Consider the following 13,290-nt stretch of genomic DNA (forward strand, 5'->3'; position numbering starts at 1 on the left):
TTGAAGAGGTGACCCATCTTCTGGCTGGGGCTTGGTGAAACGGAGTGCTGGCTCTTGCTGCCTGTGCTAGCCAAGGGGACATGGAAACCGATTTTCAACAACCTTCTGGTGATGTATGAACTTACAACTTGGTTAGTTTTCTCTGCTGCTCATGAGAACGATTTTGTTCCCTCTTTTAAGACAAGCTTAATGGGCACAGCTTATTCTGGTTTTGCATATTCTTCAAGTGGTTTTACTGTGACATTTGGCACAGCGTGCTTGACACTGTGGTAAGGGGAAAGCCGTACGGTATTTTGTCCGCAGCAGGATGATGGTTAGTGGTGTTCTTTAACTTATTTACAACATCTTGCACAGCGTAAAAGGAAAAGACATGCCAGGGTTTATATAAGCTACTACATAAAAACATTGTTAATTTTTTTTTTTTCTTTCTGCTCTGATTTTTCGATTGTCCTGGTGTTCCTTCACTTCAGAGTGAAGGCAACTACGAAGAGACTCTACAAAATTTTAAACCATGTAAGGGGGGTAGCATTTGCCATCTGAGTCAGGATTCATCTGTTTCAGACTTCCTTGCAGGTTAAATCTCACATGCCTGTGCTCCGTTACCAAATCATGGGATGCTCACTACAGCTGGGTTGCCCGAGAGCAGATTTTGGCACAAGTCTGCAAGCAAATTTGTGTTCATTCCTTTGGACTTGTAACAAGGGGCCTTAGGTGTTCAGCCACCCTCCCTTAGATCAGACAGTCAGGGGGGTTGCCATCACCACGAGAAACATCAGGTGTACGCACATGGAAAGCGATGCTTCACTGAGTGTCCTGAGGAAACTGGTGACCTCGTCCTTAAGCTCTGGCTATTTCATTTATAACTCTGTACAAGTGCAAGGATTGTTTGTTCTTCTAACGGTCTCTGGGATTCCGCAGCCTCTTCACAGGAAGTAAAGAAAATCCTCGTTTTATTTTTCAATGGGTTAGAGCATAAATGAAGAATACCTTGCCACTTTGAGAAGAGACCATAAGTACTGCTGCCCGTGTTGCAAAGTAGAGCCAGCTCGATTCTGGACTGAGCATAAACCTAGTTTGAGTAAAGGTATTAAACCAGAAGAGGGTGAGTGGATGATAGCATTTGGTAATGCTAATCCTTATTAGCAGGGCAAAATAAGGGTATGAAACCTATGCAGTTAGGAGGTCTTCTGTGCAGCCTCTATAGTCAGTCCAGTTCCTTGATGAAGGATCTGCTGGAGAGGTTGGTATTTATCTCTTTCCCCACTGTGATGATACGGAAGAATCACTGGCAAGTCTCTTCCCTCTTATCCGTCGTGGAGCACAAGCGGTTTTCCTGAGGGATACCTTCCTTTTGGATTTCACACTTTGACTTCATTTTTAGTACACTTAATCACATTTGTTTTGTCTGAAGTGCAAACAAAATGTAGGAACACAACATGTATGACTCCAACCTGAAATCAGGAATAACCGGTTCTTAAATATTGCTGTTCTATAATTTCTTTCAGATGCTCATAAGCCCTTATGAGTAGAAATCTTGGATAGTCTTTATCTGGAGAGTAATACATACTGTTTTGCTGAAGAAAGTCTGAAAATAAGAGGGGGAAAAAAAAGTCTGATAAGGGGAAAAGATCACTTTTTAAAAAAATTCCAGTTCTTTATGGGTTCAGAAACATAGTTACGTTTTACAGTTTGTCTGAAAATCCCTTGTTGTTTTGATGATATATGATAAAGTATGCTTTCAGCAGACTCTTTTAAGACAATTATTTACAAAACATATTTAATCAATTCATCAGAAATTTGTGACTGTATGTGTTCATGCTTTTATATTCATATATCTCTATATGTATATATGCACACGTGTGTGTATGTATGTATGAAGCTGTAATTTTTATAACAATAAAAGGCCCAATTAAGTCCTTTGACTTTGTGCACAGGCTGGTAAATAGAATTTTAACTCTAATGTGGAATTTGAACTGTGTGTGAGGACAAGATGGTGAACTAGGAGACCCTGTGCTGAGTGTGTGCGCTGTGTAACACCACCATCTCCCTGTGCCAGAGAAGCTGTCCAAGGGGATGTGTGACTGTGTTTATCAAAATTTTATTTTATTTAGATCTAATGAAAAACAATGTAATTCTATTTAAACTAGAGTTGTGAAGGGAGTATCAAAGTTTCAGAGCTATCCATTCAAACAACTGAGAGTGTCAAAGACACCCACTACTTTTAGAATAAAAAAATCAAGGGGGATGTAGTATTTTGCTGTATTTTTCTCTGGTCCTTGCAATGTATTGCACTTTTTTAGATTAACCACTGTTTATTACCTAAACCCAAGCATTTGAAGAATCCATTAGTTCTCTATATTTTAACTACTAAATCCTTTTTTAACTTTATAATATAACAGCATGCACATATGCTTTTTAATTTCATTTGTCATATTGAAATTCTTTGTGTACATTGATACAGTTGCAGTGTTTTTTTTTTTTTTTTAAATATTATTGAAAGACATCATCCTCTCCAGAGAAATAATTCTCTGAAATGATGAAATGTAGCTTATTTATATATAATTACTTTTGTCAAACCAGACCCTTAAGGTCTAGGGAGAACAAAGAGTTCTTGAAATTCATGTTTAAGTCACAGAAAGTCTGGGACTTACCCTTGAAGCTGTTCAATTCAAAATAATTCATTAATGTAAAATAAAAGACCCTGTAAAGAATAATGTTTATTCTTCTAAGCCTCTACTGAAAGGCTGTGTAAGCACTCCTTGAAAGTTTAATCGTTGAATAAACCTTTTAAAAGGAGGACAGGGAGGTGCATGGCACACAGACTTCTTGCGAAGGTTGTGTGTTCGGTTAATGAGGCATTCGTCTACGTCTGGCCAGCTGCATGTTTTTTTCTATGGAAACCTGTTATCAGAGTGTCATGATTTGGGGAAAAAACACCAAACAACAGAAAACCAAGACAGCTATGCAGTCAGGTGAGCAAAAGATGTGCTTTCTCATTCTGCCAAGAGCCCAATGGCATTGAGATCATTCTGATTTGGTGTAAAAGTTTTGGAGTCATCGCCCCATGAGGCTCAACCAAAATCAGGGTAGACATTCAGGAGGAGCTGCGTTGCTTCCCCCGTTGCAGACTGCAGCCTCCTCTGCTGAGGTACCCCAGGGACCGAGCTGGTGGCAGAGCTGCTGCTTCTTACCTTGAATCATGATGTACTTCAGAAGTGCCTGCGTCTCTTCTTTCTCTATGCTAGATGTCATTCTTCGTGGGAGTCTGGATAAATATTTCACTCTGTAGGAGTTCAGGAGAGCTAGGTATTGCCTAGCAACAAGCATCCCACTCTCTGCCTCCTGCTTCTCTTTACTTTTATTAAAATACCAGTGAAAACCAGAAGTTGAAGCATTGAGTTAATTTTCAGAAATATTTTGAGCAGCTTAAGGTATTTTTGTTACGACGCTACGTCAGAGCAACAAAGATGTTGGCGAGGGGCTGGCATCTTAAAGCAAGTAACTCCGCTTGCCTTGTTTGAACATAAATCACTATCAAAGACTAGCAAAAACTTTAGCTGAGGTCATAATAAACCTTATGATCGCAGTTGTTTAATGAGTGACAGAATGCGCAGCAAGTGCTCCTTTTGTCCTGTGAGGTCTATAAAATATATAGCAGTTACGCTTAACCTGAAAGCATTTTAAGTTGTATTACCCAGTTCATCTTGCAGCTTGTGATGGCTGGTGGTGGGACAGTGGCTTATGCTGGAATTAAAAGTTTTTTAAACTTTTTTACTTTTAAACTTTGTGGCAAAGTGTTCTGGCTAGTTTAGAAAGATCCTTGGGGTAGACCCCAGGCAAGAAAGGTAGGCACTTGAAGCACGATTTGAGTAGATTTTCAGCTACCCTGATGCAGTGCAATGCTGCGCTGAATTTTAGCCTTTCCTGTCCCTTATTGATTCTGAATGTCAGGGATTGTTGCAAATCTGTAGCTAGTGGGTAATGTATATTTTATCTGTAGCTTCTGCAGAATGTCTGCTTCATGGAGCTTGCAAATTTCCCTGCAAGAATCAAAAACATAGGAAAAAAGGGCAAGTACATGGCTACTATTAGCATAAAGGTACCCATCCTCAACACTGGCTTGAGGATAACCTGTGTTCTTTCACCTCTGAATGCTGCTAAAACCATGTTTTCAGTGATCCTGCCTTACCTGATGTTCGGGGTGGCCTTCATGACCTTGGGAGAAGTCGCACTCTGTCTTCAGGGAAGTTTGGTGTGACTCAAGGAAGGGATTACAGAAGCGTAAGTGCAGATTTAAGGGCTTTCAAGGAGAAAAGTGTGTACTTTAAAAGTAAAATCAGTGATGCAAGACAATGATTCAGAAACACAGTTATGCCCAAATATAGGGTTTGCTTTGTAGCAGAAAAAGTTAATAAATCCTCATTCAGCAAATAGCTTAACTTTGTGACTGAGTTGGTCTTTTCCAAATGTATGTTCCTATATCTGTCCAAATTAGATGAAGGGGGAAAATAGCATGAGGAATAATTCTAGCTGTATTAATGGGAATTTACTTAAAAGTTAGCAATATGTAAGAGAGATATGAAAATGATACCAATATGAACTTGTTTTTTAATGAATTAATGTGGGTTTATATGTTCAAAAATGTTATGTTTGTAGAGACAAGGGCACCTCTACATACAGAGTGGCCTCTGTTTGTCCAGAAATACACTCAGCATGATTGTCCTGCAACCCTTCTCCTGTTGCTTACTTTGGTCCATGATTCCTGCTCAGTTCCACTGATGAGTGAGGATGCCGGCCAGGGTGGGACTACCAGGGCATTTATTCTGATCAAGACAGGTTTTCAAAATGATCTACGTCTTATAATTGCTGTTTGGTTTTCTCTTGATGTAGGCAAAGGAATCTAATGTTTGGTGGTATTCATAAGCTTTATAAACTCCTGGGGTCTGAAAACACGATTTTAAGATGATGGCTAGACTTTGGCTAGGAGTTGCCATAATTCTGTGTTTGCTACTCAAATTTCTTTCTCTTAGTTGAAACTGGTGGTTTCTTAGGTGCTTTGCTCTATGATTACTTAAAGAGCCCTTTTGATGTAAAGGTTTCAAATTGGGAATATTGTGCGGTTGTCTCGTTGGGTAGATTTTCTTCTGGTATAAAAACCACATGGTATAAATGGAAGATGCTTCTGTTTGGACTTCCATGTCTGTTTTCATATTTCTGATAGTAGAAACTGAGATTTCACAGCAAGTTGCTGAAAACCAAGGTCCAGAGCAGGTTTCACAGCAGTGACACAAGTGGCAGAATGGATGCACTAAATCTGTGAGGATGGACGGTCCTTATTCTTTGTATGCATTTCAAAGTCATTGCATCTGAAGCTGAAACTTTTCAGGCCTTCTGAAAATCAGGCAACAGATTTGTGGAGTTACTTGTTAAACGCTGCTTTCAGATGAACGGTTTGCTTTTCATCTTCTCCCCAAAAGCAGCCTAAAATAGTCATGATGAAGAGGTGTGTGGCCTGTGTGGGTGGCATTTGTGCTAAGTGTGCGTTGGCCATCAAAATCGATGCTTTTGGTCACCTTTGCTTGCGGTTGGTCCTAGGGAATAACCCCTGTCCTACCCGCAAACTGTGTGGATGGTGGCACTGCCGGAGCTTGTGGTATGCCGCTTGTGCTTGGTGAAGAGGAGGACAAGCAGAAACCCTTCCGTGGAGGAGAGCACTTCAGTGATGCAAGGACATGAGCGATTGAGTGCTTGATAAATTGTGCAGACCTGAAGAGAATTAATGAGACCCGATTGCTTATCACTGCTTAACGAAGTAGCTTTTTTCATGAGGAGGGCCACCGCATGTGATTTAATAATGCAAAGCCAACTGCGGCTATGGCTGGTTGGATAGCAGCGTGTCAGTGATTTTGAAACGTGTACCTATGTTTGCTCTACCATCATAGCCACGGTCACCAAATAGGACCTCAGCGTTCGTGTGTAACTTGAAGCTAAGTTGTGTTGTAGGAGCGTGTGTGTCTGCGTGCATGTAGGGAAGGAGTACTGATACTGATGAGAAAACCTGGAGAACTGGAAACAATTACAGGTCAAACTCTGTCTTCCTCTGACAGAGACTGTGATGCTTTTGAATGCATTTAATTTTACAGAACTTCATGACTTAAGTTATTTCCTGCTCAGGTTAGATAACCACGTCTTTTAAGTCCAGGACATAAGAAAACTTGGTCCACCTGTCCCATTTTTGGACATTAGCATAGAGAAAGAGCAGCTAGCAAAATAAAGGTGGTCCTTCAAGCGTGCAATTTAAAAAAAAAAAAAAAAAAAAGAAATCTGCTTCATGAAATAGAAATTTTGAAGCAATCCATACAATTCCAAGGGACATTAAACAACAAAACGGAAAGGGAGTCTACAAGATGCATGAGAGATGGCGCAAACAGTCTACAGTAGTTAGCACGCTCTAAGCCTACAGTATTTAATTACATTTAGGGAGGTCAGTGTTTGTGATGATTTTGCAACCTTTTATGATTCATGTGAATATTTGGAACTTAATTGTATTTCTAAGAAAATATTAAGGTTAATAAAAAAAAAAGTGCGTGGTGTGTAATCAGCATAATAGTACCACAGTGTATGAATATTTACTAATTTTACAGGCTTAAGGGAGCTTCATGTCTTATTTTCAGTGTAAAAGTTTGCTCAGTGTTTGGAAATCCATTAGCCATGTTGTCATCTATGCAGCAGTAAAGAAATACTGGGTTGTAGTTTAAAAGTGGGCAGGTGATGCTCCACTGCTACTTGAAGGATGACCTTATTTTGAATAATATAAAAATAACAGCGTATTGTTTATAATAACTCCGACAGCAGATTTAGAGTCTTGATTTCACACCATTTCTATTATTGAGACATATGTAAGTAGCATTTGCTCCCAGATACGTGCACGTACTCTAGCAAGAGGTTTAAGACATACTGTATATTATTTAAATCTGAGGCTTTTTTTTGTTCCCCAAGAGTTTAAAAAAGTTAGACTACTGGATTTGTGTATTTTCTTAAACCTGAAGGACGCTCCCAGAAGCATAATATAGTATTTAAATCTCTATATACATTTTTTCTTTTATAGAGTCACATGGAAACATAACTAAAATGATCACGTATCCATAGGAAACCTTTCAAGAAATACATATTCAGATTTTATAATGGTGTTGCACAGTTACTTCCTGTGGCTGGAGTATTGACTGAGTTCACTAATAAAAGTATTTTGGCTTTTAGTGTGTTATTGTCCAGTTCTCACATAGTATTTCAAAACACATTTTGAAACACTGCTAAGCAATATTTGCACTTAGTAACTGCTGGGAAGTTTACTTGTACAAATGCAGGGTACTGATATATAATGGACCCTGACGACTTAATTAAAGCAGTTGGGATTTAGTGCGCTCAAGTAGCAGCTCAGAAATTGAAGACACTGAGAGCATTGACTAAAATCGTTAGTTGAGAGGAAACGTAAGGCTTTCTCCAATATACTTTTTGTCGTATTTATCCAGTTTTATTTAAAGTGCTTATAAACTTACTGTTCTTCTGACCTCTGTTTTACTATGGAACAGAGGACCGTGGTTAGGTTTTTTATTTGTATATACAGTAATATTTGAGACATTAATGAACCTCTAATAAAATACATAAATTATTTCATCTTTCATTTTTCAGGATTGAAGTGGATCTAGGGACGAATGGATGACTGAATATTCATATGAAGAGGAAAGCCATAAAAGTTGGTTGACATTTTTACAGCCATATACATTATACATATTACTGCTACTATCAAAAAATTTATATTGTGTTACGAAACATAATAGATGAAATAACCGGTCTGAGCTTCATATTCCATATTGTCTTTCAGGCAGGGGAATACTATAGCTTAACACAGCTGTAACTTAACGCAACAGTTTCTGACCAAACCTGAATGTTCAAAGGAAAACCTAGTAGTATGTTAAGGAAATAGGTAATTCCTTTGAAGCCAGGTGTTTGAATGGGCCGATGCATAGCGGTGTTCATTATTCTTACATGCAAGGGTGAAGGGAGAATGAGAGAGGCATTGTCTTCCGTTGCAGCTACTGGCTATGAAGCTTAATACATTGATGAGTGGCACTCAGGTGCCACGTTGGCAAATGCTGTTTAAGAAGTCAAATAGGATATGATATCTTCAAAAGTATTTTAGTGCTTTGTTTTCTTACCATAGAGAGGTGGCTGTCTTACAGCGTGTATTTTCCACCCTAGTTAAAAAGCAAGATGCTATTAGTTGACCGCCATGCTTTACTGACTTTTTCGTGACGCTTTGTAAGGTGATAAAATTTAGTAGGCCTTGGTGTCTGTCAGTCTGACTTGCTGGTAACTGTGAACCACAGGCTTTGGCTGGGGTGCTATGTTAACCAGTTCCTGCCAAGGATGTTTAAACAAAGCTGACTGTGCTTGTGGGTTTGCGCCAGGGCAGATGAATTGTAATGACCGATGCAGGGTGCGTTCTAGCAGGACACTGTGCAGCAGCACAGTTAGATAAGGCATTCTGGAAAACCTCCTGGTCAAGGGAGTATATATTAAGGTGGAAAACCTCTTTCCTAGAGAGCTTTCTTCAATGCCTGAATCCAACTTAGGGGTAGGAACAATCAGAAAAACAGCAAAACTCCCAGATTTTTCCAAAAGCACAGTGTCAGTTCAATACCAGAAATGTAAGTCTATAGTTCTATTAACTTGAGCAAAGTAGTTCAGGAAGACAAAGATTCTTATTTATCTCAGTGATAATTTCATTTTATCAACTTTCTAGTGGTTCGGAAGTTTTACAGTTTGTCAACAACCGTTTTGGATACAGAAGAGTTTACTTTAATTCCTTCTTGGGTAAGCTTTTTTACAACAGGTAGTGGACATGCTGATCCTAGCTACCTCCAGATTCACAAGCAGTATAAGACTTGAGAGAATCATCTGTGTCCTTGAGTCCAGTCTCCTGAAATAACAGCCAGGGAAACAATCTTTTTTTCAGAAGCATCCATCAAACATCTACTTTATATACCACAGGTCCCAGAAAACACCTCCAGCCTCCAGGAGCCAAATTTAAACCCGAATAGAGACAGCGAGTGGTATTAGTAGCTCTGCAGTAATGTACACAATTTCTCTATGGGGTCAGGGACCCCTACGCCCAGATATGAACCAGCAGTTGTTGCCTGCTAAAACCAGCGCACAGAGTCTTCAGGAATTTCTCTTTGGCGTGATTGCTGACGTGTCGGCGGCTGCTGTCCGCACTGATGTCTGATAGCTCGGGACGGGCTCACGTCGTGGGGGAGCAAACACTTCCCTGCTCAGACCTCCTGGCTGTGAATAGCAAAGTCAAAAACCAATGCCATCCAAACCTTGCTTGCATTTTGCAGAACGGCAGTGATAAAATCCTGTATGTATGAACTCGGGGAGGCTATTTACTGGCAGAAGGTGTGAGAAGGTGCAAAGACAAACCTAATGATCTGTAAGCTATCTCTGGATATCATTATGTTGCGGTGGACTCCTCATGCTATCAAGAAGACAGCACAGAGCAGTACTACCATAGCGTGGCAATGTTTTGCATTGTACGGAGAAGAAACTGTGCCAGACTAGTTTCTTGGGTATTTGGCTTGGGAAGTGACACCAGGACAGAAAACATTAAGGATTTGTCAGATCCTTGAGAGGGGCCATCGTAACCAGAGTCTGCGCAGAGGAGGGAGGGCTTCCAGATCAGGCAAATGCGAAAGACTCTTGGACTCATATGGCCTTTTCCCAAGTTTCTTGAGAAAGACTGTAGTTGCATGAGAGATGCAGCACTGCTAGCTCTGTATCTCTATTTCTCTCGCTGCTTTTGCCTTTCCGGTTCAATGCAGAGCAGTGGCAGAAAGAAGGAAGAACAGAAGAACAGGGTGACCTCTTTCTTGTCAAGCTATAGTTTCACTCTCTCATGCCCTTCTGATGACATCATGCAGTAATTGTGGGGAAGCTGCACAAAATATGTGCAGATAAGAAGGGCGATACTGAGTTATTTCTTTACATGTTTTCTGTTTGGCAGTATTTGCAAACGTAGGGCTCTGAATCCAGCTGTTGATCGTTTCTATTGGGAAAGTACCATGATTAAATCATATTGCTGAATGAGAAAAAAAATGTGGTTACGTGGAGGAATTCAAAGTCCAAGGCTAAAAATTCCTTTTCTGGGAAGACTAATTCCAGAAAACTTAAAGCAATAGAGGTGGAGAGGACTCCTCTGTGGTCACTGTTAAGATTGGTTGATAAAGTTCTGGCTCCAAGAGGAAAGAGATTGGATTTCACCCATCACTCTGCTTCAGCCGTTCATTTTATTTCTGCTTTGCTAACCAAGTTTTGAAAGCTTTCCATTGTTAACATGAGTATGTTGGTATATCATTGGAAGCGTAAACAGCTTGAGTTGCATTGTCTGTATGTTATATTGGTATATTTTAGGTCTGTCTTTGTCTGCCTCAGGTTCAGTTTTTTGTTGAATCTGACATTTAAAGTTTACATTTTTCAGTCTACAGTGATTGAATGTGGCTGTATGGAGATGAAAGACCAGGGTAGGAGCTGGTAAGGAAATTGGTAACTGACAAGCAGGAACTATAGCTCAAAAAGTCCCGGGCAAAATAAAGATCAAGACTTTAAACCAAAAAGAAGTGGGCAGGACTGAAGGGAGGTCAGAGAGCAAAATTAAAAGGGAGAAGAGATTGCTTAGATTGAAAAGGCAGGTCTGCGTTGTACTTAACAGGTGATCTTGGGTACAGTCTCCCACTCACACTGTGGTTTCGCAGACAGCATGCAGAAATACTACTGGGCGGTTCATTTGATAAGGCTTCATGATGATGTAAGTTATTTAATGCTCAAAAAATTATAAACACTACAGAGTTGTATTGAATTAGGTGGTGTTAGGAGATGACTGCCTATTTTTTAAAGAGATCTATGTGATAAGCCCAAGAATTACTGCTGTCTCACAAATGTAACCTGTGCATCATCTCTTAAAAAACCAAAGATAAAAGCAAAAAGCCCAACAATGAAAAACAAGAGCCAAGTTTGGCTCAGCTACTTAGAGAAAAGGACTTGGTACACAGGAGATCTTCCTTGAGCTCTCCAGACCTCAGCCCATCTCAACAGTCTTCCTACCTCTGATGTGCCCTTGCCTCACCTCCCCTGACTCCTATGCGGAGCAGGGCGTAGGAGGGTGCTGGCTACGTGCGTGGTGCTGCACAACGGTACCCAGCTGACGCAATGAGGGCAGGGCTGCCGTTCAGGGCGACCTCGGCAGGCTGGAGAAATGGTCTGGCAGGGACCTCATCAAGTTCAGCAGAGGGGAAAGTCCTACACCTGGGGAGGAACAACCCCACGCTCCAGTGCAGGCTGGGCAAGCCCCTGAGCCATCTCATCTATCTTTGGTCCTACCCTGGGTTTGGATGGAGTTTGGACTCATTGGACTTTCAATCTTTACTTTTTTGTCATTTTAAAGTCTGGTCATGATAATTTTTTTTGTGTGTGTGTTTGAGGGTGTTTGGAGGAAGTGTTATATTTTTATTTGCATAATCAGAATATTAGTAGCAGTGTGGCGATATGTTTGTGTTTTTGTTGTCAGCTGTCCCTTCTGTATCTACTGCAAACAAATGTGGTTTTCCTAGAAAGTGACTGCTCTTAAGTGGTCTTTCACATCTAAAATCATTCAGTGGATTCTTGGAGTATAATTTTGATTAGAAACATCAACAGGATAGAATATATTAATCTTACGGGAGTTATTTTGCACTGGCCATCAATCTATCCTTTCTGTCATGTGCTTTTCAGTTTAGATTACTCTCAGGGAAAGAGGCTGTAGTCTGACGTTTTGTCTCAATTCATTATGATTATAAATATCTTGGATAAAATAACATAACAAACGACCACTTAAAAATGACTGATGGCCCCATTCAGCAAGGCAGGGAGACTGTGAAGTTCTTTTGGTTTCATCTGTTGTCTAGCATTTGTCACGATGGGTCCCTTAACAGTCGATTGGTGGTTGATATTTAATGAATATTTCACAGTGTAAACAGATAGCAGGCAGTTTGTTGTCTGGAGCCCAGTCATATTCATAGGACAGATCTGCTTTTACTTACTGTCACTTGAAAATGTAAAACTTATGCTGAAACTCTAGATTGGGAAGAGAACTTTTTCCCAAACCTTATATTCAGGAAAGGGAGGAGCAGCAGAGATTTTCTTTCTTTTTCTGTTCCTTGCAAAGGTCGACTGCCACATACCGTGCTGTCTCTTGCTCCCATCCTTTCCTGTCGGGTGCTGGTGCGGCCGATGGGATGCTGGAGAGCCATGCGTGGGGAGCAGTGTAGCCCCTGAGTGGGAATGGGGTGAGGTGGACTTGGAACTGATCCCCATGGCTGAAAAATTGCTGGGGGCATTTCCGACACTGCTCTTCTCCAAGGAGTCCAAGGAGGAAAAAGGCATTTAAGATGCCTGCAACGAATCCCTTCAGCGTGATGTGTCTGCATTGCGTACGAACTCATTCCTCTTCCCTTTGCCTTTGTAAAATTAATGAATGATTTCTGGGAAGACCTCAGCATTCCTACTAGGCTTTCCATACAAACAGCAGTACAAAATTTGTTCTACACCACTTTCTTCGTTTCTGCTGGGCAGTTGCTTTCATAGCCTAAACGGTTTCTTGTTTATGGGTCCTGGGTCTTGGCTCCATTCCATTCATTTCCCAACTATTTTGGTGTGTTTACACAGTGCTCTTCAGCAGCTGGTTTGGGGCGAGTCTCCAAAGCACACACACACATATATACACATACACACAAAATCAGTTTATTGGAGTTCGGGCCAAATCATATTTAGTGCCTGGCTTGTGATCTGACCTTGTTTAAATCAAGTTGGATTATGATTTTGAGGGTTTTGTCCTTTTATTTCGTTCCTGCCAGTGTGGATCAGGGGGCAGACATCTGCAGAGGATCATAACTGTTGCTTTTAGGTTTCATATATCAAAAATACAATATATTTTAGAAGTGTTACTTCAGTGGTTGAGGGTAGCTGTGGTCTTTCTGCACCCTCACGCTTCAGAAAGGCTATGGAAGGAGACACAGGGATGGGTTAGACTTTCCCTGTCAAAGCCTCGTCTGCTGCAAAAGCCTCAAGCTTCGCTTTAAAATCAATAAATAAAGAGATCTTTATATATAATAAATAAGGTTGTATTGTCAAGTAGTCAGTGCAGAGCTGCCCAAGAGGTTTTGCTCGGAATAGGGAGAAATGTATTCTGGCCCAGCA

The 13,290-nt window shown here is 40.5% G+C and overlaps 1 protein-coding gene across 1 annotated transcript in view; it reads left to right on the top strand.

Annotated features, from left to right (window-relative positions):
- Window positions 1–13,290, top strand: part of KLF12 (KLF transcription factor 12) — a 253,406-nt gene that overhangs the window by 64,189 nt on the left and 175,927 nt on the right.

This window comes from Phaethon aethereus (assembly GCF_964289735.1).
Source record: "Phaethon aethereus genome assembly, chromosome: 1".
Lineage (NCBI taxonomy): Eukaryota > Metazoa > Chordata > Aves > Phaethontiformes > Phaethontidae > Phaethon > Phaethon aethereus.